The sequence below is a fragment of the Abramis brama genome, assembly GCF_963993115.1.
Source record: "Abramis brama genome assembly, chromosome: 6".
NCBI lineage: Eukaryota > Metazoa > Chordata > Actinopteri > Cypriniformes > Leuciscidae > Abramis > Abramis brama.
Window position 1 is genome coordinate 30,883,298 of NC_139968.1, and position 25,680 is coordinate 30,908,977.

At 36.4% G+C, this 25,680-nt stretch overlaps 3 protein-coding genes and 1 long non-coding RNA gene across 4 annotated transcripts in view; 2 read left to right on the forward strand and 2 right to left on the reverse strand.

Annotated features, from left to right (window-relative positions):
* LOC311085752 (uncharacterized protein) overlaps nucleotides 1-25,680 on the reverse strand; it is a 333,708-nt gene that overhangs the window by 161,477 nt on the left and 146,551 nt on the right. The gene's annotated exons all lie outside the window — the stretch shown is intronic.
* LOC311085787 (uncharacterized protein) overlaps nucleotides 1-25,680 on the reverse strand; it is a 219,676-nt gene that overhangs the window by 144,994 nt on the left and 49,002 nt on the right. The window lies entirely within an intron of this gene.
* Nucleotides 1-25,680, forward strand: part of LOC311085740 (uncharacterized protein) — a 294,139-nt gene that overhangs the window by 129,312 nt on the left and 139,147 nt on the right. The window lies entirely within an intron of this gene.
* Nucleotides 1,010-1,631, forward strand: LOC311084120. Its single transcript, XR_014606440.1, has 3 exons — nucleotides 1,010-1,052; nucleotides 1,141-1,191; nucleotides 1,520-1,631. It is a non-coding gene; the product is annotated as an uncharacterized lncRNA (long non-coding RNA).

The following is a 25,680-nucleotide window of genomic DNA, read 5'->3' on the forward strand; positions in this document are numbered from 1 at the left end:
CACAATCACAATATTAAGATTACTTTGATTATGTAAACTACCTATTTACAACATCGTAGCTGAGCTGCCCAAGGTGTGACAGACGGGTTAGCCTAAGTTAACGTTACATCAGAACACCTGAAAAATGTGACAGAATGGACGATAGTCGTCTGTTTTGGCAGTAAACACGCTATTTGATTAACGCTATAAAACGCATATTTGTTGAAATTATCGATCTATGTATTCTGTGAACTCCCATTCGTTTCTCAAAAAAATAAGCATCTATCTATCTATCTATCTATCTATCTATCTATCTATCTATCTATCTATATTACATGCGCACTTTGATGGCGTATAATATGATATAAAAAGTCATTTTTGCGTATTAATTGCACGATGAAACACAATGCATGCTATAGATATGCATATAGACAATTGTACCAAGTAAACATTTAAAATTATTTTAAAATCAATTTAATTACTTGAGAGAATTGTGAAGTGTCATATTAAGGGATTAGTTCACCTCAAAATGAAAATTTCCTGATAATTTACTCACCCTAATGTCATACAAGATGTTCATGTCTTTCTTTTTTCAGTGGAAAAGAAATTAAGTTTTTTGAGGAAAACATTTCAGGATTTTTTTTTTTTTTTAGAAAACGAACGACTGATCGTTTCGCTAGATAAGACCCTTTTCCTCAGCTGGGATCATGCAGAGCCCTTTGAAGCATTTCAGAGCCCTTAGAAATTGCATTGATTTGGACTTCAACTATTTGGTTACCGTTGAAGTCCATTGTGTGGAGAAAAATCCTGAAATGTTTTCCTCAAAAAACTTAATTTATTTTCCACTGAAGAAAGAAAGACATGAACATCTTGGATGGCATTGGGGTGAGTAAATTATCAGGAAATTTTCATTTTGAGGTGAACTAATCCTTTAAGTGAACAAGTTGGGTAAAACAGAACCATGTAAACAAAAAGCATATTTTCATGTGAATACTGGTTCCCACTCCTAATCAACATCTTCTCTTTCACAGTTTTATGAACATGACCAGGTGAACAGCAACCTCCTATTTATAGTAAGTCATATTCAAATATTCTGATTTAGGCTGCTTGTGTCATTTGTTAAATATGGTATCTTATTATACTTTTTATTCTTCTTTTTAGGATTGTTTCTTTTTTAGTGCAAAGAATGTGTCCATCGAAACTAGCTAGCAGGTATTTGTTTCTGCAGCATTTTAGGCAGACTCATGTGTGCTTTAGGGGCAGTTTTCGCTATCCATGTCCATACACAGATTGCCCATGCACGTTTAGTACATGGAGTAAGCTTCTTAATCACACATACAAAATACATGCTAAACAGGAAACTCCAAAGCCAGAAGAATTAACAACATTCCAGTATCATGTGTGTTCATGCAAGGAGCTAGCAACAGAAAGATTATTTTCAACACATAAATGGACATCTCAGGCATAATGAAACAGTTCAGTGTATGTTTGTAGGATGTGCATTTGAAAGTAATATTTACAGTACATTTAACACCCACAGATACCGGAAACACAATCCACATTCCACATTCATTAATAGACTTCAAACCCATTGTCGTCAGCCAATGCCCATGATAGAGGTGTTCAAGAATCAATGGCCAGCTCTATTTCAGCAGAGTGAAGTAAGTAAACATGTTATGTAGTGTTTTATTTTAGTCGTTATTAGGTTCTTTTCGTTGTAAGAAATTGTTTTTAGGGCCCAAGCCCTGAAAGGGCGAAGGCCCTATTGTTTCCGGAAGGATTATTAGGGCCCAAGCCCTGAAAGGGCGAAGGCCCTATTGTTTCCGTAAGGATTTTTTTTTTTTTTTTTTTTTTTTTTCATTATTTTTTTTTTTGCCTTTTTGCCACTTTTGGGGCCCTTAACATGCTCAAAAACTCTTGAAATTTTGCACACACGTCAGAACCTGCGGCCATCAGGGCCGGGCTTAAGCTGGTACCGGGGCGTGGCAGGGGGGCTCGACAGCGCCCCCTGGAATGGGGTCCGAAAACTTGGTCCATAAATCAAACACGCTTGCATGTAATAATATGAAACTCAGTACACATATAGATTAGAGTTCTCAACGGGCCTGAAAATTACAACCCGACCCGAACCGGCCATTGGCTTTTAAAGCCCGGACCCGATGTAACCCGACACATAAACATGAATTATCTGCCCGAACCCGACCCGCGGCCTGACGCCGCGTCGGTTTTTTTTTCTCTCATACACGTATTATCATGACCAGCAGACGGGAATTCAAATCAACCTTTAATGTTCACGCCTTTTAACAATACAAACAATACAAACAACTGAAACAATACACTTTAAATATATAAATAGGCTGTAGTAGCGACGGTGAATTCACCTGCGGCAAGTTTACTTCTCACCAACTCCATCTTCTTCTCCAGGCTAAAGGCGTGCACGCAGCGGCGTCAGGTCTGCCCCCGCCCCTCTCCATGATGCACGTTACACGCAGCAGCCAGACTTTCTTTACGGTGACCAGCAGCGATGATTAATAAATGTTTTTTTTTTTTTTTTTTACTGAGCGGAAAAGATTAAGCCCGAGGTCCGACCCGACCCGAGCCATTTGATTATATTTTCGGCCCGAACCCGCGGGTCCCGTCGGGTTTGTCGGGCCGACCCGACCCGTTGAGAACTCTAATATAGATCTCATCGGGCCGAACAACTTTCGTGCTCTAAGTTTTACAAAAGCCCAACAGGAAGTCGGTTATTATACGTTGTTTGGAAAACGCATACAATGGAATGTGAAATACTCCTCCTAGGGATTTCATCCGATCGCCACCAAACTCGGTGTGAATGAAGTCAAGACATTGAGGATGAATTCTTGCGAACAGATTTTTGATATCTCGAACGGTTTGGCCGTGGCGAGGAAACAAATTTATGGCGAATAATGGGACACAGGAAGTGTGTTATAACTTCTGCATACATTAACTGATCTTGATGAAACTTCCGCAGTGTGTTCGTTGTAAGAGGCCGATCACATGGATGTGACTATTGTGAGTCAAAGTTATAGCGCCACCAACTGGCAGCAGGAAGTGTGTCACTTTCAAAATGCTTTGAAGTCACCCTCTTACTTTTACCCGATTTGCTTCAAACTTTATGTGTATAATGTAAACACCCGGCAGATGTAGACCTGTGAAAGGATTATTGATATCTTAGATACTGTTGCCGTGGCAACGCATCAAATTTTAATATTCTTTTCGGTTGCGTTTGAGACTCTTAGCATGCTTGAAATTGGATAAAACTCGACAGACACATAACACTTATTATCCAGTAGACATGTGAAAAGTTTAAGAAACGGGCGTGGCAGGGGGGCTCAACAGCGCCCCCTCTTGAACAGGGTCTGAAAACTTGGTTCATATATCAAACACACTTGCATGAATTAATATGAAACTCGGTACACATATAGATTTCATCGGGCCGAACAACTTTCCCTCTGTCAAGTTTCACGCCAGCCCAACAGGAAGTCGGCTATTATGGGTTGTTTGGAAAACGCTTGCTGTGGAATGTGATGTACTCCTCCTAGAGAATTCATTCAATCACCTCCAAACTCAGTCAGCATGAAGTCAAGACATTGAGGATGCTAAATTGCAGACGGATTTTTGATATCTCGAACGGTTTGGCCGTGGCGAGGAAACAAATTTATGGCGAGAAAAGAGAGGAGACAAAGTGTTATAACTTCTGCATACATTAACTGATCTTGATGAAACTTTAGCAGTGTGTTCGTGGTAAGAGGCCGATCAGATGGATGTAACTATTGTGAGTCAAAGTTATAGCGCCACCAACTGGCAGCAGGAAGTGTGTCACTTTCAAAATGCTTTGAAATCACTCTCTTATTTTTACCCGATTTGCTTCAAAATGTATGTGTATAATGTAGACACACGGCAGATGTAGACCTGTGAAAGGATTATTAATATCTTAGATACTGTTGCCATGGCAACACATCAAACTTTAATATTCTTTTTTGATGTTTTTGAGACTCTTAGCATGCTTGAAATTGGATGAAACTCGACAGACACATCACATTTATTAGCCAGTAGACATGTGCAAAGTTTCAGAAACGGGTGTGGTGGAATGGCTCAGTAGCGCCACCTTTAGTCAAAAATGGGGGCTTAGTTTTTCCTAGAATCACAAAACTTGGTACGTATATTGTTCTCATCAAGCCGGACAACTTTCTTATTTATACTCCTTAGCTCCGACCAACAGAAAGTCAGATATTTTGGTTTGAAAGAGGATTTTCTCCCTCTCTCTCTGCCTCTAGCCTACGTCTCTGTGTGTGTGTGTGTAGGGGGGTGGGGGTGGGGGATTTGTCTATTCCATTTAATCTTAGTTTTTCAAGGTTTCAGGGGCTTTTGGGGTCCTTAACATGCTCAAAAACTCTTGAAACTTTGCACACAGTTCAGAACCCACGACCATCAGTGCCGGGCTGAAGCTGGTAACCGGGCGTGGCAGGGGGGCTCAACAGCGCCCCCTTGAACACGGTCTGAAAACTTGGTCCATATATCAAACACACTTGCATGAATTAATATGAAACTCGGTAAACATATAGATCTCATCGGGCCGAACAACTTCCGCACTCTAAGTTATTAGCTCCGTCCAACAGGAAGTCAGCTATTATGTGTTGTTTGGAGAATGTTTGCTATGGAATTTGAAACACTCCTCCTAGAAAATTAATTAAATCGCCACCAAACTCTGTGTGCATGAAGTCAAGACATTGAGGATTCTAAATTGCGGACGGATTTTTGATATCTCGAACGGTTTGGCCGTGGCGTGGAAACGCATTTATGGCGAGAAAAGAGAAACACGAAGTGGTATAACTTCTGCATACATTAACTGATCTTGATGAAACTTCAGCAGTGTGTTGGTGGTAAGAGGCCAATCAGATGGATGTAACTATTGTGAGTCAAAGTTATAGCGCCACCAACTGGTAGCAGGAAGTGTGTCACTTTCAAAATGTTTTTGACAAAAGTGGGGGGGTTAGGTTTACCCACAATTATAAAAATCAGTAAGTATATTGGTCTCATCGAGTCGGACAACTTTCTAATTTACAATCATTAGCTCTGACCAAGAGGAAGTCAGATATTTTGGTTTGAATGTGGATTTATTTGCAAATTCAGCCTCTGCATTTTTACCCACTCCTGCTAATTGGTTTATTTTATTCACACCAAACTTTTTCAACATGATGAAAATACATTAAAGATGCTAAATTGTGAACGGATATTGAATATCTCAAACGGTTTTGCTATGGCGAGGGATTAAAGTAATGTCAAAAAAGGAATCAGAAAACGTCTCAGATCTTCTAAAAATTTAATTATACACTATTTATTTTTATATAAAATTATACAAATATCAGATCTAAACCCAGTTTTGGGTTTATTCAGTTTTTTTTTTTAATTCAAGAATTATGTACAAGTTTAAAAACAGCCAGAATGAGCTATTTAGTAAAAAGAAAAGTCATACATAGGGCTATACTGCCCACTTGTGTTCAAAATCAGGTAGGCCCATTGTATATTGTATTTATATATAAATATATTAGCGATGTGACTCAGAATTTTTTCACACTGGTTAATCGATGTGTGACAGTGCGGTGGGGGCTTTTAGAACGCTACCTTAAAAGCGAAAGTGAAATACGGACGTCCAGTAGGAATGAACTAAAAAACATTCACTCTGTTCTGCTCGTTCCTCACTGTAGACACATATTGCCCATGCAGCCGTGAGCATTTTAGTTTCATTTTAAAAATGGCGCCATTTCGGGGGTGGGATTGCTTGAATGTTTTTTTACAAAAGCACAATGTTGTGTTTTATTGTGAGTGTACATAAAAATAAGTAAACACATTGCAATTTAAATGATGTCCTGTATGAATAAAATTACGGAGTAGCCTATATTTTTATGTTTCCACTGTTCGATCGCGCCCGCGCCACACACACACACACACACATATATATATATATATATATATATATATATATATATAAAAAACATTAAGGGACAAGACAGAGAATATTACTTGTCTGATATATATATATATATATATATATATATATATATATATATATAAATATATATATGTATATATATTTATTTATTTATTTATTTATTTATATTTTTTTTTTTCAGTGTGTCATGTCATTTTGCTGTGTACTGGACCTATTCACTGCTCCATCAACGTTTCATGACAAATCGCTATATTTACTTGTTTAAAATGTACTGCAAGATGCAGTTTCTTTCCAAAACGAGATAAGCGCCAAACCTATTTTTAGCCTAAACGGGATATATCCTCTCAACCAATCAGAATTCGGTGAGCGTTCTATGCAATCCAAATAGGCGGCGATCTGAACAGAGGTTTGTTACTTTGTTTATGTTCATTCATTTCTCAAAATGAGTGCTTTAAACTGTAGTAACACTTTTGATGGCCTTGATGAGCCAGTGAGACCTACACCTGGGGGTAGAAAACGCAGACTGGACAAAGAAAATCACAAAAAACAACAAAAAAAGAAGGTTCGTCACTCTGGTGGCGCGTTAATACCAACAGTGGGATGTCAACACAAAGCTGCCGCCAAAGGTTTCTGTCAGGCCGGGAGGCTGTTGCCGGACGATCTGATGGTAAATTTCAACTATTTTTATGAATAACAAAACAAGGTTGACCAGGACCAGGCCATACTTCATCTCCTGGACATCACGCAAGTGACAAGGAAGCGTCCGAAAGTCCAGGACATTAACAAACAAAAAGACCGGAACGTATCTGTTAAGTACAGTCTTTTGTGCAACAGACATCCGGAGAATGTGCCCGTTTGCAAGGCGACCTTCATAAAAGTGTTTGGTGAGTACAACTTTCGTTTCAGAATTGACTAGTATAATACTGTTTTGTAGGTTTCCCCCTCGCGATAAAGATATTTTCCTGTAAAGAAGCCTGCTAACGTGACATTAAAAGTACTGAATAGTTCTAATAGCCTAATAGCCTAAATGTGTTACTAAATGATTTGAATGTATTTTTAACATTGTTGTATTTAAGGACTGGTATTTGTATGTGCGTTATTTTTAAATTATTTGTTTTATGTGGTGGACAATATTAGAACATGTCACTGGAAATATGTATTTTATTTTTACTATTTATTTTATTTTATTTTACTATTTATTTTATTTGGCTTTTATTTATTTCATGCATTTGCACTTATTTAATTTATATTCATTTATACTATGAGTACCTGATTATATGTTGCATGTTCTCTGGTTTGTTTTTTAAAGGAGAACTCGGCAACTCTAGCGAACTCTAGTCACTTCTTCGCTGATTTTCCCTTATGTTGTCGCATGTTTTCCCCACGAGCTCCCCCTACAGCTGTGGGGGGGCGTATACGTCACAACACGGTCGTAAAAAACTCACTTGCGGCGGCCTCCTCCCCCTCTCTACCGCTGCTCATGTGCGTTTGTTTTGATCGGAGCAAGCCAACTGAATCGTGTGGAGCTTTGTCTACCGAGGTGGGTAATCTGGTAATACATCATACATGCGTGTGTGTTTATGCTGAATTGCCGTAAAGCGATTCGTGTTTCGCGCTCGTTCACGTTTCTCACGAGACTTCCAGTTTCTATTTTGCCGGGACGGTAGTGCCCAAGTTGCAAGGTTGGTTTTCCGCCTGGGAACGCTGGGGGGAGCGGGGAAAGTCACCAATATCACCAGAACAGGTAGTTTAACCATCCAAATGATTTCTAGACAGTTTTATTAAGTTAAAAAAGTTACCAAGTTCTCCTTTAAAAGACAAACCATCTTTTTTTTTCTTTTTTTTAATTGATGGATTTATAGCGTTTTGAAAAATAAATAAATAAACTTTGAATTTATCATCAACAATATTGTTGTTTGATTTAATAATCATTGTTCAACGTGTTCAGACTGAGCCAAAAAAACATTTTAATTAGGATAAATTGAATATTCACAAAATGTGTGGGTCTAGGTAAAAAATGTAATTTTCCTGAAAACTACTGAAATGGATTTATCCCGTTTTGGAAAAGAGCTCCTCATATAAATATAGCTGCGAGCAGCGATGGAGGGCCCAAGCCAGTGACACCGCCACCCCGGTGCCTTTAGTGTAACTGACTGATCTAGAGAAGATCTGTGTGGAGGAGTGGGCCAAAATCCCTCCTGCAGTGTGTGCAAACCTGGTGAAAAACTACAGGAAACGTTTGACCTCTGTAATTGCAAACAAAGGCTACTGTACCAAATATTAACATTGATTTTCTCAGGTGTTCAAATACTTATTTGCAGCTGTCTCATACAAATAAATAGTTAAAAAATCATACATTGTGATTTCTGGATTTTTTTTTTTAGATTATGTCTCTCACAGTGGACATGCACCTACGATGACAATTTCAGACCCCTCCATGATTTCTAAGTGGGAGAACTTGCAAAATAGCAGGGTGTTCAAATACTTATTTTCCTCACTGTAACAACAATTCTGTTAATACTTTTGTTTTAAAAGAATATATGATTGATTATTATTAAATGCTCAATTTTCATTTTCATTTCACAATAAAATAGGTATTAGTGGAATAATAATATATATATATTTTTTTTCATTTTAATAAAATAATATTTTTAATAGGAATAATTTTGCAGGGGTAATAACTTTGTGTATGCCTTTCATTGTTCATCTGAACACAATAGAATTTGTAGAAGTTTTCAGATGTGTATGTCTATGTCCATAAAATGGAAATAAATGGCAGCCAACAATGTAATAGTAGAAGTGAAAAGTAGCAATGCAATTTGCTTATTACTTTTAAAATATAAAGGGTCAAATTCACCTGGGCTTAACCAAAGTGTTTTGTGTTTTGTCCAGGCCACTGAGGATGCAGAAAATGGGGATTTACAAAATCCAAAGAGGAGATTGTACAGAAGACATAGGAGTTGTGATCGAGGGCATTAAGGTTTTGAGGGACCTAGACTGCGTGATCCTGGCATTCATCATGCTGTTCGGTCTCATTTATGCTCTTGATCTTAATTTTCCTGACAACCTCAAGTAAACCTTCAAGTTTATCCAGAAAATCCTAATGAACTTGGATGGACATAGGCTGAATGCAAAAATCCAGCAACTTAAAATCAAGCTGTTTGCATGAGATGTGCACTTTTTTTGAGAACACAATGAGAATTATTTGAGAATACATTGTTGTATATTGAGTCATTAACATCCTTATGCACGCACACACACCACACATTATTATTTTTATTTTTTTTAACACTCTTACATGCTTTTTCTTACACACTTTTTGTGTGTATTTCTACTTAGTCGTTCTTGTCTTTAGGGATAGTTCACCCAAAAATGAAAATTCTGTCATCATTTACTGATCCCGGGGTTGTTCCAAACCTGTATAAATGTATTTGTTCTGTTGAACACAAAGGAAGATGTGCTAAAGAATATGGGAAACTTAACAGTTCTGGGCCACCATTGACTTTCATAGTTGTTGTTTTTTCTTCCTACTATGGAAGTCAATGGTGGCCCAGAACTGTTCAGTTTCCCATATTCTTTAACATATCTTCCTTTGTTTTCAGTAAGAACAAAGACATTTGTACATGTTTGGAAAAAGGCTTTAAAATGTGTACTTGCATTTTTCTAAGTACTTTTCACATTAAATAACTATTGCACTATTGAGTTTTAAATAAAAACATCTCGATCAAGATTTGTCTCTTGTCTCTATGGGGTACAAAATAAGGATTTCCTAATTGATTTTTCAATGAAATGTTCTAATTTAAGTTTAAGAAGCATAAAACTTATTTTTAAATGTATCCATTTCATCTAAACTATTTGATCAAAATTGAGTTGGACCAACTCATTTAAGTTGGTCAAAATTGAGTTGGACCAACTCATTTAAGTTGCTCATAATTGAGTTGGACCAACTCACTTAAGTTAGTCAAAATTGAGTTGGACCAACTTAATTACATTTCATTGCATGAATTAGTTTTTTATAAGTTGGGGCTACACATATTTATTGGATGGAAATCCTGCCATCAATTAAATTGAGTTTGTCCAATGAGTCATTTTTTTGAGTGCAGTGGGTAGAGGATGTAAAACCAAGATTAGTAGTAATATGTTATAATTCTTATGCAGCAATCACTAGCCTCATAAGTGGAAATAAATCATCAAGGCAAGACAAAGTTTTTGCATGTATATGATACGCAACTTTCACGTTCATATGATACGCACTTCATGGCGTGTAATTAAACGTCCAAATGTTTGCTGGGTATCGTCAATTTTATTCAATGATTTCTTTTTTAATCAAACTACTTTATAGCTCATCGATACACCAACATATGAATAGTCTAAATATAGTTTGTAACAAAATTTGAGATAAGCCATCCCAGCAAACATTTGGACGTTTAATGACCGTTGAAAAGACGTCCGTCCGAGACGTCCCGTCATGGTTGAAAAATAGTTCCAAAATGAAAGTTGAACCGACGTCTTTGACGTCGTCTGGCTGTGAATTCCACGTCTTTTCTGCGCGTCTCTGGACGTCTAAATGGGTTTATTTTTTTAGTTCTTCTGGATGTTTATAAGATATATATATATATATATAATCCTGCATATAAAATAATCACACCCATATTGTGTAACATCGTGAAAGGCAATCATTTAGGCTATTTTTACACATCTTGACAAAGGCTCTAAAAAGGTCCAAAATCGGTCCGGTCAGACCTGAACGTCTATAAAACCGTTTAATCACGTGTACATCAACACATTATTTGTGGACTGAAGCAAAAAATAGTGCTATAATTTAGCACAACATTTTATTGTGAATATTACATTTGAAATGTCTTCCAGTTGTTAGATATAATACAATGTGGTAAATTCTGTGGTAATGGCATTTTCTCTAACAGTTTCACATTAAGGTTAAGCAGACATTAATCAAACCAGAATATAACAAAAGTACAGGAACAGTCAATGCATTCTATTTTTAGAGTCTTTCTATATTCCATCATTGATGAATAGAAGTCAGAGCTGTGGCAGTACTAAGTTTCAGTTACTAACAGTCTTGCATTACTGTTAAACAGCCATAAATAAAAGTTTTTAGAGTCTACGAAGTTTATGGCTTTATGGTTTTTGTTTTATGGCTCATTTTTTAAATCCACCACCCTCAGCTGTTTCTGGAGCATTCTTCAGGTGTTCCTCCACTGCTGCATCAATGTCTGAGTCTGTAGCATTTGGGCTCCACCTCATCACAGCATCTGAGGAAAGAGAATATGGTTTAAAAAAAAAAAAAAAAAAGGCTAATTTCTAGGTAAATGTACTTTTTTTTTGTTGAAAATGTTGGAAAATAACCATGTTATTTTACTGCATAATAATCGTATGCCAAAAAATGATGTTCTGCATTAAATGTGTTCGAATAGTGAAAAAAAAAGAGATAAGATCAAGATAATTGGCTAATTTATGTTTCACATGTGAACAGCCAGCTCAGTCTTTGAGCATCATCCATATTTACCAAATCAATCTCTGATTATATCTTACAAAAAAAATAATAAAAAAAAATAATAATAATAAATCACGCTGTTCACAATAATTAGAAATATAGGTAACACTTTAGAATACTGTATCTTACTTACTGCATAACTAATAAGGAATTATTGAGGAACTAATAGATAATTATTTATTAACACTTAAGTCACTACTGTTAACTACTAAGGAAGATGTGTTAACTAATTAGTATGTAATAGAATTGTATGATTGTGTTAAGTTTCAGTTAGTTAATCAATAACTAATGAATTATGTCATAACTCTTGAAGAACTATTATTAATTATCTATTAATTAATGTGCAAGAAAAATAACTAAGAAGTAACTACTAATGAACAGTCATACACAGTGGTTACTACAATAAACCGTTTTATTTTAGCAGTGGAGTGGTGGATGAAGTACACAAATCAAGAACTTGAGTAAAAGTACAGATAACCCAATAAAATATTACTCCAGTAAAATGATAAACTATTGGCCTATTCATTTTCAAAATTATCTTAGTAAATGTACAAAGGTAATTACTTGAAAAGTAAAAAGCACTGATCAATGTTTTTTATTTTATTTTCTAGCCAGTTTTAGTCATTCTTCAGCACTAATAAGAAAGATAAGTGCAGACATTTACTAGGCTATATATTGATCTGCAAATAAGCAAACTTTTTATTTAATTAGCAAAATGTATCATAATGTATGATAACTTATCTATTTTACAAAGGTTTAGATAATACTGTTAATAATATGTTTTTTACAGTAAGTTTGATTTGAGTCAGAAGTATGTGGTAATTCTGTATTAATTACTAATGAGTTCCCTATATTCTCACTTTAGAATACTGTTCCAGGTTCCAAGTAATTCCTGAAGAATTATCTAATAATTATTTGTTAATTACCAATTAATTTCCTTATATGTTCACTTAAGAATACTATTTCAGGTTATAAGTAGCCTAATTCCTGGATAATTATTTGATAATTATTTATTAATTACTAATGAGTTCCCTATATTCTCACTTTAGAATACTGTTCCAGGTTCCAAGTAATTCCTGAAGAATTATCTAATAATTATTTGTTAATTACCAATTAATTTCCTTATATGTTCACTTAAGAATACTATTTCAGGTTATAAGTAGTCTAATTCCTGGATAATTATTTGATAATTATTTATTAATTACTAATGAGTTCCCTATATTCTCACTTTAGAATACTGTTCCAGGTTCTAAGTAATTCCTGAAGAATTATTTGATAATTATTTATGAATTACTAATAAGTTCCCTATTTTCAGTTTCCCTCAGTCATTGCCTCAAACATGAATTTACTCAATGGCATTCTATGCTGAGGAAAACAGACACACACAGTACTGTATATAAAATATAAAAACTAATCTGAGGTTAGTTTTGTATGACTGTTCATTAGTAGTTACTTCTTAGTTATTTTTCTTGAACCTTAATTAGTAGATAATTAGTAGTAGTTCTTCAAGAGTTATGACAGAATTCATTATTTATTGATTAACTAACTGTTACTTAACACAATCATAAAAATATATTACATACTGATTAGTTAACACATCTTCCTTAGTAGTTAACAGTAGTGAAGAAGTAGTTAATGAATAATTACCTATTAGTTCTTCAATAATTCCTTATTAGTTATGCAGTAAGTAAGATACAGTATTCTAAAGTGTTACCGAAATATATAATATTTCTTTCACTTTCAGTTGACATGGGGTAAGCACTCCTTGAGAGTCTGGTGCCAGTTATTTCAAAATGTAAAGATTTGTAAAATGTAAATTCAATTTCGGATAGGACAACCCCATGGCTGGAGAAGACCATTAACACACATAACCTCACTTCTGTGCTCTCTCCCGAATGCAGCGGTCCAGAGCCAAGACAACATTTGGAAATTCTGTTAATGAAAACAAAACACACAAAAACTTAAATAAGAGGGTAGTTAAATAAAAACAGTAAACAATATTGTTTTATTTTAACTACTTTGTGGATGTAGCAAAGATTTAGACTTCTTGTAATCCAATTGGACATAGTCAACTATTGTAGCCAACTAGCCATATAATAATCATTCACAATGACTAAATCCAAGGTAGCCAACCCTGGTCCTCGAAAGCCACTCTCCTGCTGGTCTCCAAACTATCCCTGCCCAACTTCCTGCTGACTAATAATGGATCAGGTGTGCTGTCAGTCAGAAGCTGGAAGGGCAGGAATAGCTGGAAAACAAGCAGGGCAGTGGCTCTGGAGGACCAGGGTTGGCTACACCTGGTCTACATATGTTAAATTGTGAAGTGATAAGACTGCTGTTCAAATTATACACTTCACAGTGTAATACTGCATTAGTTACTATAAAATTAGCTGGCTGTACTTTAGCTTTTTATTGAGCAATGACAGACATTTTAGGCTCTATATGTGTAACTTTATGAACAATTATTTAGAAAAATGTATGTTTGCATTTAAGGTATTTTGTGTATAAAATAAGATGCAAATCGCAAAGTTCTCACATAAAATGGGGTGTCCTCTGGGACTGGGATGATAATGCAGAATTTGGAACTGGAGACATTAAAAACAAATGGGTGAAAAATATTTAAGGTAAGAAAGGACACTTTAATCAATAAACACCATAACTATATGGTAAAAAAAAACAACAACAAAAAAAACACACTTTTATGAAGGACATTAAACAAGAAACAAATGCAATGTCTCTTTGGTTCTGCCAGATGGCCTGGAGAAGGATTCCTGAATTCTCGGTCTGACAGATGGCTGTTCGTTATGTGACCCTGAAAGAAAAATGGAAACTTAATGTAATTTCGTCAAGCACAACAAACAAAATCACGTTTTAAAAATTTCACTTAAGTGATTACAAAATTGGTAATCTTAGAGTATGGTTAGAGAGCAACTTTGTAACAGAGCAAACCTGAGCCATTAACTGCCTTAATATAGAGAGCACATAAACTGCCCTCCAAGTGACAATAATACACTCACAATACATTTCAAATATGATCAAAAACTGAAGATTCGTTCTTTGCATACAGACAGGATTTATATTCATTATGCAAAAAGGCACGGCCATAAAGCATTACTTAAGTATTTAAAGCTGAGGCCATAGGTGAGGAATCAGGTAAAGTTAGTCTCCTTCCTGATACTTGACTATTTTCATTGTGCATTAACCTCACCTGCACAAATAGTTGATTTTATGGTAGTGTAAGATATAAACACAGTAAATCACAGAAACGCTTTGGGATATTATGTTAACATTTATGCAAAACACCTCCTGACTCATGAAATATCCTAAATGGTCCGAACTAATAAACGGTCCGTAAGCACAAACGAGTAGCGCAGTTTCGTTCCGCTTTCATTTATTTTTTTTACCATTCGCTGCTGGGCAAATGTTGCGGTCCCAAATTTTGACCTATAACAAAATTTGGTCTCACCGGCAGAAAAAAATTAGCCTGGTTCTACCAGACTCTCGTACATTTAATTTGTACTTGTAAACTCTTTGTAAAGAGTCTGTCCCCTCTCCATTGACAAGCGTTAACTTGATTGAAGGCGGATACTCTGTTGAAGCAGAGAATGTGTAATGTTACATTTATAATACAAAATGTACTTACCCAACAGCAGATTTTTAGTAATTCGGCAACACAACAATGCACCCTCAAATCCTGCTCGCCTCGTCGTTGCTATGCGTGGTTGCAGTCAGAGCCCGTCTGGTGGTTGTAGAAAAACAGGAAAATGGCTACTTTATCGCGAGATAATATATCATATCGTTGGATTTTGCAATATCGCGAGATTTGCTACAACATCTCGGTGGCACAAGCTAAGGCTGCTGTAAGTAAAACATCCTGCAGTTATGAAACGCTACAATTCGTTGCAAAAACTAAGTTAAAAACGGCCATTGTCTGAAGACTTTAGGACTTTGACCTGTCACCGCTACGCATTGCCTACCTTTTTTTATTAACCTCGCCAAATTTGACAAGATTAATGAAAATGATTGTGTTACAGATAAGATATACAGAAACAAGTTTAATTTAAAACAGTGATTTATTACAAACTTGTGTTTACTTGCATAGCTACATAATTGCATATTACTTTAGGATTAATGTTTTAAATATAGCTCAAAATTTGAATACAGCAACATCTCCATCAGCGATAGGTAACGTTTCTAGAGTGCCGCTGTTCTGCAGAGTTTAGCGTCAACTCCGATTAAAAACCTCACCTGTCTTAAATATCCTCAAGACGATGATTAGCTGGTTCAGGTGTGTTTGATTAGGGTTGGAGGAGCTAAACTCTGCACCCAGGACCGACGTTACCCATCCTTGTTATTGATTAAATATGAAAGTAAAACGGCCAGTAGATGGTGGCAAGTTACTGCTCGGAGAAGATCGACGCTCGCGGTGCCAGGTCCAGTGCATTAGAGGTGAATGATGGATCATCAGCAGACAGGCATAACTGTAACAGGTCGTCGTTAGGATGACGAATTTAACGATACCATATTGCCAGGTATACGTATACCGGCAACAGGTTGAGTTGCAGGCACACATGCGGTTTAAAGGTGTCCTGCCACGGAAACATTTTTGCCATCAGTTGATGGTCGTCTTCTCCTGTATAACAAAGCATCAGTAGCCACGAGTCACATTGGTGTGATGTCACCTCCCCTCTTCGATTGATTGGCTAGAGGAGTAGCTGTCAATCTAGAACTAGTGGACCAATGGTGAAGCTTAAGCCCGCCCAAATTTACATTAAACTCGAATTGCAACATTTGGGAAAGCAAGCGCAGAACATAGAAAGAAGAGCGACGAGAAAAAAAGCACAAGCGTACAAAAGAGTAAAATATGAGCAGTAAATGCAAGAAAGCACAAAGTACACAGTAATAAAACCAAAGAAAACATACTTTTTAAGAAAGCATGAGCATAAGTTTAAGTTTTGTGCAAAATAACTTTTAATGTGTTTAAAGTTTTTATGCTTGTTATTTCTTGATTCACGCTTATTATATTTTGATCCGTGACCACGTTGTTTGCTATTCTGATCATTTTGCATTTTTTTTTCAGTTTGTGCAATATATTTTTACATGTGTTTTTACATTTTTTAATCACGCTTATTATTTTTTTATACGTGACCGCTATATATTTGGCGGGAATTTGATCCCATAGTAGGGTGCTGTCTTTTTGACAGCACTGACATAATCACAATCTTGCTCATCCAGATAAATATCAAACATGTTTGATATGATCGGGGCGAGCCCGATTTGTGTGAGAGCAGATCGGGAGGGGCAAGATTCGATCTGTGAACGCCTCACATTACCAGATAATCTGCGCCGAACATCGGAACTGATCGAGGTCCTCGACAAGATTTTTTCTCAGATTCTCGGGAGGGGTAAATCGGGCATAAATCGGCCTAAAACTCCTGTAGTGTGAGCCAGGCATTAACTTAACTTATCTTAACTGAAACCTAACGTTAACTGAAAAACACATTTTCTTAGAATGTGTAAGTAATTCTTTAAGATTAAATGTTTATGAAAATGTATTTATCAGATTCAATTTTGGTTGATGTTTGGATATGCTTTAATGTTTAAATGTATTGATTTTGCTATTTGTGTTTGCTAGGAGCATTTCCATGCTGCACCATGAGGCTAACCAGGCTGTACAGACAAGAACCTGGTGAGGGTCAGATTTTACAGATACACTGTAAAAAATTTATTGTCAAATTAACAGTAACTTACTGGCAACAATTATCCAGTAGTTGCTGTATTTCATTCAACAGTAAAATTACTGTAACACTAAATACAGTACTGTTAAGCATACTGTAAAATTAAATACATTATTTTACTGTAATTTTTTACCACGTTAAAACACAGTATTACACCGTTGATTTTTAATAATACTGTATAGTATTATACAGTTATGAAGTGTTATTTTATTACTTTTATAGTGCTACTGTGTTACCTGTAGAATATGTAGAAAATCTGTAGGAATATTATTTTAACTGTTAATGGGAAATAGAAAAAAGAACAATTGATGCTTTAACTGCACAACAAGGTTTATTGTGTATTTTTAATAATAATAATGTAATATGATACAACAATAAAAATCTGTTTTAAAAGAAGACTAATGAACAATATATATTTAATAATTAAGATCAGTGAACAATTCATGTATTTCAATTCATGCAAAAATTATCCTGAACAGGTAAAAAAGAAACTTAGAAAGAAAGCAAGACAGGTGAGGATGAAGGCCAGGTAAGGAGGGTAATAATAATAATAATTCATTTAATAATTCATTACATTTATATAGCGCTTTTCTCGGCACTCAAAGCGCTTCACATAGAACGGGGGATCTCCTCAACCCTCCTCAACGGGGGTAGTGATGGTGTCAAGTGGTAGAAGAGTGACAACACTTCTGATAATCCTGCAAGGAATGATAAGCACAAATCAATCAGAGGCAAAACTAATAATAAAAAAAACCTAACTCACATTATCAACACCTTTTTAGGAGAATTTTTTTTTCCTATGGTATCCACTTTATTTTTCACGGAAGAGTGGGCACGGCCATTTATAAATGAAATGTGTCTGCGCTTGAAATGCACTTGATTGGGGCTAACAGTAGCTGCTGATCATTTCTGTTCGATTCTCGATTTTGAATCAAATTTCATTTAGATATATGCATAGATTTGATTTTAGATTTGATCATAGATTTTAAATCTATTCTATGCATATATCAAAATGAAATTTGATTCAAAAGAGAATTCCCAATTTCAAAAGTACCGCCTCTTTTGAATCAAATCGTGACCCAAAGAATCGATTTGAATCGAATTGTTGAATCAAAAAGATTCCCACCCCTATTACATTTCATTATATTTTAACTTTACCTGTTGTCTTCATTATTTAATGTATGTTTGAGAACATTTAAAACTTAAAATAAATAAATATTTGACATTGATTGTGATAATTATCAATACTGACTGATATGAAACATTTTATCAAGATGATTTTTGACCATATCACTCAACCCTATTTTTTACCATTTCATGTTTTAATTAAAACTTATTTAAAGAGGTGTAAAAATTATAATATAAAAATAAAAATTATTTGACTTATACAAGGCATATTTGTTAAATGGAAACTGTGAAGGGAACATAATTACATTATAAAACAGACTATCAATTTGAAAAATGTATGGTTTAAGTCATTTCCACCCTTTTTGGATTTTTCTAAATACAGATTCAGACACAAATCATTTCTAAAGATATGGGCTCCGCTGCACATCCCTAATATTACTCTTACCTTAATGATTTTGCCAATCATATTCTGCAAAGTCCCTGATTCCAGGCCATGGTCTTCCTCCGAACAACCTTCGCACTCTTTCTGCTCACCTGGAACTGTGATGTTCATTTCGAATTTTCAGGATTTATCCTGACAAGAAACCTGTAAACACAAAAAATATATATAGCCTATATATTTTCCAACTGAATCAAGAGTGATCACAATATGTAGCATCATCTGTAATAAGTCACATCACAATAAGCTCTAAGTCAAAGCTCTAAACCATCACTTGTGCAAAATAAAAAGCCATTGGTGTTACTAATAGAGATCAATTTGTAACAAAAGTGTATGAATGAACATAGACTGAGGTAACTGCACAAGGTCCTGGCAGATCGCCAGGTCAGGTCCTCACAGACGTGTAAAAGAATATTCTGATTTAGACAAAAATAAGCGCCAATAAATCAATAAGAGGAATCGAAAATTTAATTTTATAACAAGAATCCGAATCCTAACCTTGGGTATCCGATTTCAGGATATCGATTTTCAATTCCCAACGGTATGATATATATATATATATATATATATATATATATATATATATATATATATATATATAATGAACGCGCAGGCGCTTCCACCGACTTAAAATGGTAAATAACACAATTATTAGATCATTCTGACCTTATAAGAGGCTACATATGCAATCTATGTTTATAAAATTACATTTAATAATCAAGTAGGCTAGCTATCATCATGAAGGAAATCCGCGTTACAGGCGTTATAGAACATAAGCCGCGGGCAGTTCTTCTAAACTAACATAACCTGCTACTATTTAGTTTGCATAAAAAATATATAAAGATTCATCACTAACCAGATATTTATGGCGAAAACTTCGCCGACAGACACAGCGACGCGATGCAAAGGCCTGCGCGCCCTCAACGTTGCAGGGAACTGAAGACTAGAGTTATTCATAAAACGGCAGCTTGTGGTTATTTTTCGCGGTCATTTCGTACTAATGTATTTAAATTTACAGTAACACCAATGTCCCAAACTACATTGAAACCTAGAGTAGCCTATCATATTGTACACAGCTGATAGTAAAATGTTAAGAATAAATTAAATTAAATATCTAAATCCTGGTCATACTCTCTAAATAATTTTAAAGTTATTAGCTAGAATCCATGCATACAAATATTAACCTTGCCCATCACCTGCCCCCAACATCATAAAGTCACAAGAAGGGAACAAAGATTCTTCCATCAGCTGACTATTTAGTGAGGTTTTTTAAGGTGCGTGTCTAAATTTATTCGTAAAGGGTTAGTTCACCTACAAATTGAAATTATGTCATTACTTCCCCTCATCTTGTTCCAAACATGTAAGACTTTCTTTTATCTTCACAACACAAATGAGGATATTTTTAATGAAATCTGAGAGCTTCCTGTCCCTCCATTGACAGTCCACGTAACTACCACGTTCAAGCCCCAGAAAGGTGTAAAGGTACATCAAGTACTCCATGCGACTCCAGTGGTTTAACTTACATCTTATTAAACTACGCAAGTGCTGTGTTTGCAGCAACAAAACATTTACCACTTAATTTATAAAATATTAATTTCCAACATGCGTTCATGAGAACATTACGAGTTGTGCATGTTGTTGATGTGAAAGCAGATGTTGTTAAGTGAGTGTGCAGCGAAGATTAATAATTTGTAAATACAGTTAAGGTTTTTTTTTTTTGTTGTTTTTTCGTGCAAACAAAGCACTCTTGTTGCTTCATTAAAAAATAATAATAATTGAAGTTAAACCACTTGAGTCACATGGATTACTTATGATTTCCTTTATACCTTTCTGAGCCTTTGGAAGTGGTCGTTGAATAGGCTGTCGATGAAGGGACAGAAATTTTATAAAAAATATCTTAAGTGTTCCGAAGATGAGCAAAACTCTTACTGGTTTGGAACAACATAAGGGTGAATAATTAATGACAGAATTTACATTTTTGGATGAATTAAGTCTTTAATTTACTTGGAAATCAGTAAATTCAAGTCTTAAAGGGGAAGTTCACTTTAAAAAAAACTTTTGCTGATAATTTACTCACCCCCATGTCATCCAAGATGTCCATGTCTTTCTTTCTTCAGTCGAAAATAAATTAAGGTTTTTGATGAAAACATTCCAGGATTTCCCCCCATATTATGGAGTCCAATGGGACCCAAATGGTTCAAGGTCCAAATGACAGTTTCAGTGCATTTTAAATGATAAACTGACACAAATACATTTGAAAATGTGTATATGGTCCTCCTTCCGCACATTTGTAAACACGTCAAGCGTGACCTTTTCAACGTAATTGCGTATTACGTGACGTCACGAACGCGCATCACAGAACAGAGCAAGGCGAACATTTGTGCTTATAAAACTTAAACTTTTTTATTTATTTTTGAAATGACCGATCGTTTCGCTAGATAAGACCCTTATTCATCGTCTGGTATCGTTTAAAGCCCTTTGAAGCTGCACTGAAACTGTCATTTGGACCTTGAACCGTTTGGGTCCCATTGGACTCCATAATATGGGGGGAAATCCTGGAATGTTTTCATCAAAAACCTTAATTTCTTTCGACTTAAGAAAGAAAGACATGGACATCTTGGATGACATGGGGGTCAGTAAATTATCAGCAAAAGTTTTTTTAAAAGTGAACTTCTCCTTTAATCTAACCAAAATAGTTTATTGTTTGAGTCACGAAAATTTAAGATGATTGAACACAAAGTATTAATTGTAATTGGTCTGGTTTTGTGTTGTCTAGGGAACCAGCACTACAGGATTTTGAGAAAGTTGGATCTGCACAGCCTTTCCTGCTCTGTGAAACAACTATGCACTGAACTGTACTGTTAGCTTACTGTTTACTGTTTTAACAAAATGTACTCCATGAGTAATGTATATATTTCACACTTTCAAAAGCATTATATTAACTCCAAAATGTCATTTATACATTTCGGGAGTGTTAAATTTGGCTCAATTTGAGTTAAATGTACACTGGCTTTTTTGCTGTGTACCTTAATAAAGTGTGTTTGTTCCATTTTCTGCCATTTGTCTTTAGTAGGATTGGAAGCAGCTCTAGAGGTAGCCTATTTGTATTGACACTCAATAATGTTATTGCTGAACGGTATTTTAACACTTAATGTTGTTGTATTCACACTACACTGGTGTTGGTGTAAAATTAAAAGTATTACTCAATAACACTGTAATTTAACACTAACACTAGTGTGGTGTAAAAACAACAATGTTAAGTGTTGAATAGTGCTAACTTTTAACAATATACAGTGTTGAATTAACAGAAAATTAGTGTTAAAAAATTAACACTTTCAAAAGTGTAAATGTAACACTGTGTAGTGTGGACACATATAGACACTTTGCTGGTGTTGCACCCTTAAAACAGACTCCGTCTTCTCTTTTGCAACTTTATTTTGCCAGTTCTGTTGGAATTATTTTTTTACACAAAGCAACACAAAATCTTCATGCATCAGTGATATTTTAGACGATTACTTCACTCGTCTCTGTTTCTCCCCCTTCTGCGCGTGCGCTGGCTGATGACATCATCGTAACTGAACTTTCACCTCTCAGTAACATATACCCGAATAATATCCAGAATATTTATCAAATGAAATTATAATGCTTTCCCTTACAGAATTCTAAACATATACCCATTATGAAACTATAAAATTATAAAACAATACTTCTATACTTCTAGGTCGCAACACCCTCCCCCACTAACAAAAAAAAAATGTCTCCAAACATTTTCTTTCCTATCTTCACATTATTAATAAAACAATGTCTCTATAACAGAACACATAGTGGAAGGTAAGTAAACAGTTAAGTATTTCTGCACGCATCATACATTACAGGCTGATCAACATATTATCTCTCAGTATTCTTTTTTTTTTTTCTCAAGTCTCTCATGGCAGCAATACTAGACTAAGTATCCATAGTCCATTAGTATGAAAGGGTGAATAATCCATTGAAGTATTGGTGGGCCCCCCAATCTTCACAAAAGGGACAAGGAAAATACCATGTACACCCAGACTTATGTGTCTACATATTCAAAAGCCATGCATTTAGTAATCTATACCGTAAGTGTACACACAACTACTGTTCCTGTAACTACTGTTCGTATATTACACTACTGTCTTAATTCCAATATACTAGGATAATAACTCATTTCTGTACTTATTACTTAAATAACTATCCAGATTTCCTGTTCTGTATTACGTGTTAGCTATTACCATGAACTGTAACTTGTGATTGATAAACATTAACTATAAACTAACATACTAAGATTATCTCTGAGTGTTTTATATCTTTGCATGATAGAAAGGATACACAAATGATGATCTGGCAGAGGAGTCACAGGCAGTTCCTGCAGATGTCTTCACACCAACATGGTAAGTCTTCAGCTGTTGAAAGGTTGGCTGGCCTAGCTGGTCATAGGTGTAGATACGCCTGGGCTGCCTAGCTCTCCTTGGCCTGTTCCTCCACATCTCAGTATCACTTTGCTCATCCTCTGATTCAACAGCTGGCACATCAATCTCTCTCTCAGAGCTATGTCTCTCCTCAATAGGCTCTTTTTCAGGCTGTAACTCTGGTACAAGCACCCTCTCAGGCCTGTCTCTGAGTATCTCTGTTCCTGGACAGAACTCTTCTGCTTCAGCATTCAGAGGTGTCTTAGCATGTCTCTCTGCTGTCCAGAGACAATACTCCTCCTCACTGGAACTGTCGGTGTCTGTTCGGTAAGTATCATGTCTGGCTGTATGATCCTTTCTTGTTGTCTGTTTTGCTTTTCTTCTTTTGCTTTTCTCTCCAAGGTCGGGTTCATGACTTTCTGGCTCGTCAACCAGATAAGGGCATGGTAGAAGTAAGTTACGATGTAACACTCGTCTTCTCCCTGTTCCTTGGGATGGTTCAATCACGTATACTGGACTATCAGGGCCTTTTCTTCCCTTGACAACATGAATCATCTCTTCCCAGTGGCTACGTAGCTTTCCAGTACCGCCTCTGGGTGTGAGATTTCTCACCAGAACATGATCACCTGGCTCCAGAACAGAACTCCATGTGCGCTGATTGTAATTTTTCTGTCCTCTCCTTGCACTTTTCTTCATGTTTTGCCTCGCAATAGCATAGGCTTCATGCATGACCTCTCTCCACTTCTCTGCATAGTCAGTCTGTGACTGGTTCCTTTCTCCTCCTTTCTTGGGGAACATTAGATCGACTGGTAAAGTTGGCTCACGACCAAAAAGAAGGAAGAATGGAGAGAATCCCGTCGCTTCATGAACAGTTGAGTTATAAGCATGGACCACTTTGTTTAGGTGTTCTTTCCACCTTGACTTCTGAGACTCTTCAAGCGTGCGCAACATACCCAGCAACGTTCTGTTGAAGCGCTCTGCAGGATTAGCTTGAGGGTGATATGGTGAAGTGCGTGAATGGCGGATACCAGAGTAGTCTTGTAGCTTACGAAAGAGAGTATTTTCAAACTCTTTTCCCTGATCATGATGTATCTTGGATGGGAAACCAAAACGCATAATAAAATCATCAAAGAGTTTTCTGGCTGCGGTCTTCCCAGACTTGTCCTTTGTTGCGTAGGCCTGTGCGTATTTGGTAAAATGATCCACAACTACAAGTATATACTCCTCACCCCCTTTACACTTGTCCAAGTGTACGTAGTCAATGGATATCATTTCAAACGGTGCAGAAGTCTCAATGCTTTGGATAGGTGTCCTGATTATTCTGTTTGGTTTTTTCCTTTTTATGCAGCGACACATCTGGGTAACATAGTGTTCCATTGCCTGTCTCATTTTTGGCCAGAAGAACCGTTCTCTTGCGAGTGCCATCATTCGATCAGCACCCAAGTGTCCCATTTCCACGTGGAGATGTTTGTACACAATAGGCTTCAGGGACTCAGGAACAACTAACTGCTTTCTTGCCGCAGTCTCTCTTTTGAGGATGCCATCTCCATCAATCCTTAGACGGGGCCACTCTCGGAGAAGTTGTCTCACTGCGTCACTTTCTGCCATCTTGTCTTTATGTTTCAAGGATGCATGTGTTTTTTTCAAAGCCAGAACTCTGCTAATGGCTAAGTCTGCATTTTGAGCAACTCTGATGTCTTCCACTGCAAGGGGCTGGATTGGCTCTAAGATGTTACACCCATCTGGCAGTGCATCAATGTTACATGTGACAGCAGAGATCCAATCAACATCCTCGGTTTTATCTTTTTCTACAGCGTTTCCGATGCATTTGATAGCTTCCTGAGGGCATTCCTCTGTGCACTCTCGCATGATCTCTTCAATGGGCTTTTGTCTTCGTGACAGGAAATCTGCATCCCTGTTTGCTGTTCCGGGTCTGTACTTTAATGTGAATCTATAATCCGCCAGCTCTGCCACCCAGCGATGTCCTGCTGCGTTGAGTTTAGCTGACCTTGTGACATACGTCAAGGGATTATTGTCACTATATACAACAAAGTCAGGTGCATGGAACAGATAGTCACGAAAACGTTCCGTGATGGCCCATTTTAGTGCCAAGAATTCTAATTTGCCAGAATGTAGCTTGTAATTCTTTTCTGCCGGTGACAGTGTCCGTGAGCCATAGGCAATGACCCTAAGAACACCCTCTTTACGCTGGTACAAAACTGCACCTAAGCCCTCTTCTGAGGCATCCACGTGAAGAACAAAGGGTTTCTCCAGGTCTGGATATGCCATCACTGGTGGATTTGTCAGCTGGTCCACCATTCTGTTCAGTATGTCTTGGTGAATTATTGTCCACTGGACAGGATAGGACGGTGGCAACTGAGCAGACTTACGGCTTACATTCCTTCTCTTTTGGCTTTGCGTCTGTTCAGACTTGGGCTTTGCTAACAGTTCGTAAAGAGGCTTGGCTATCCTGGAGA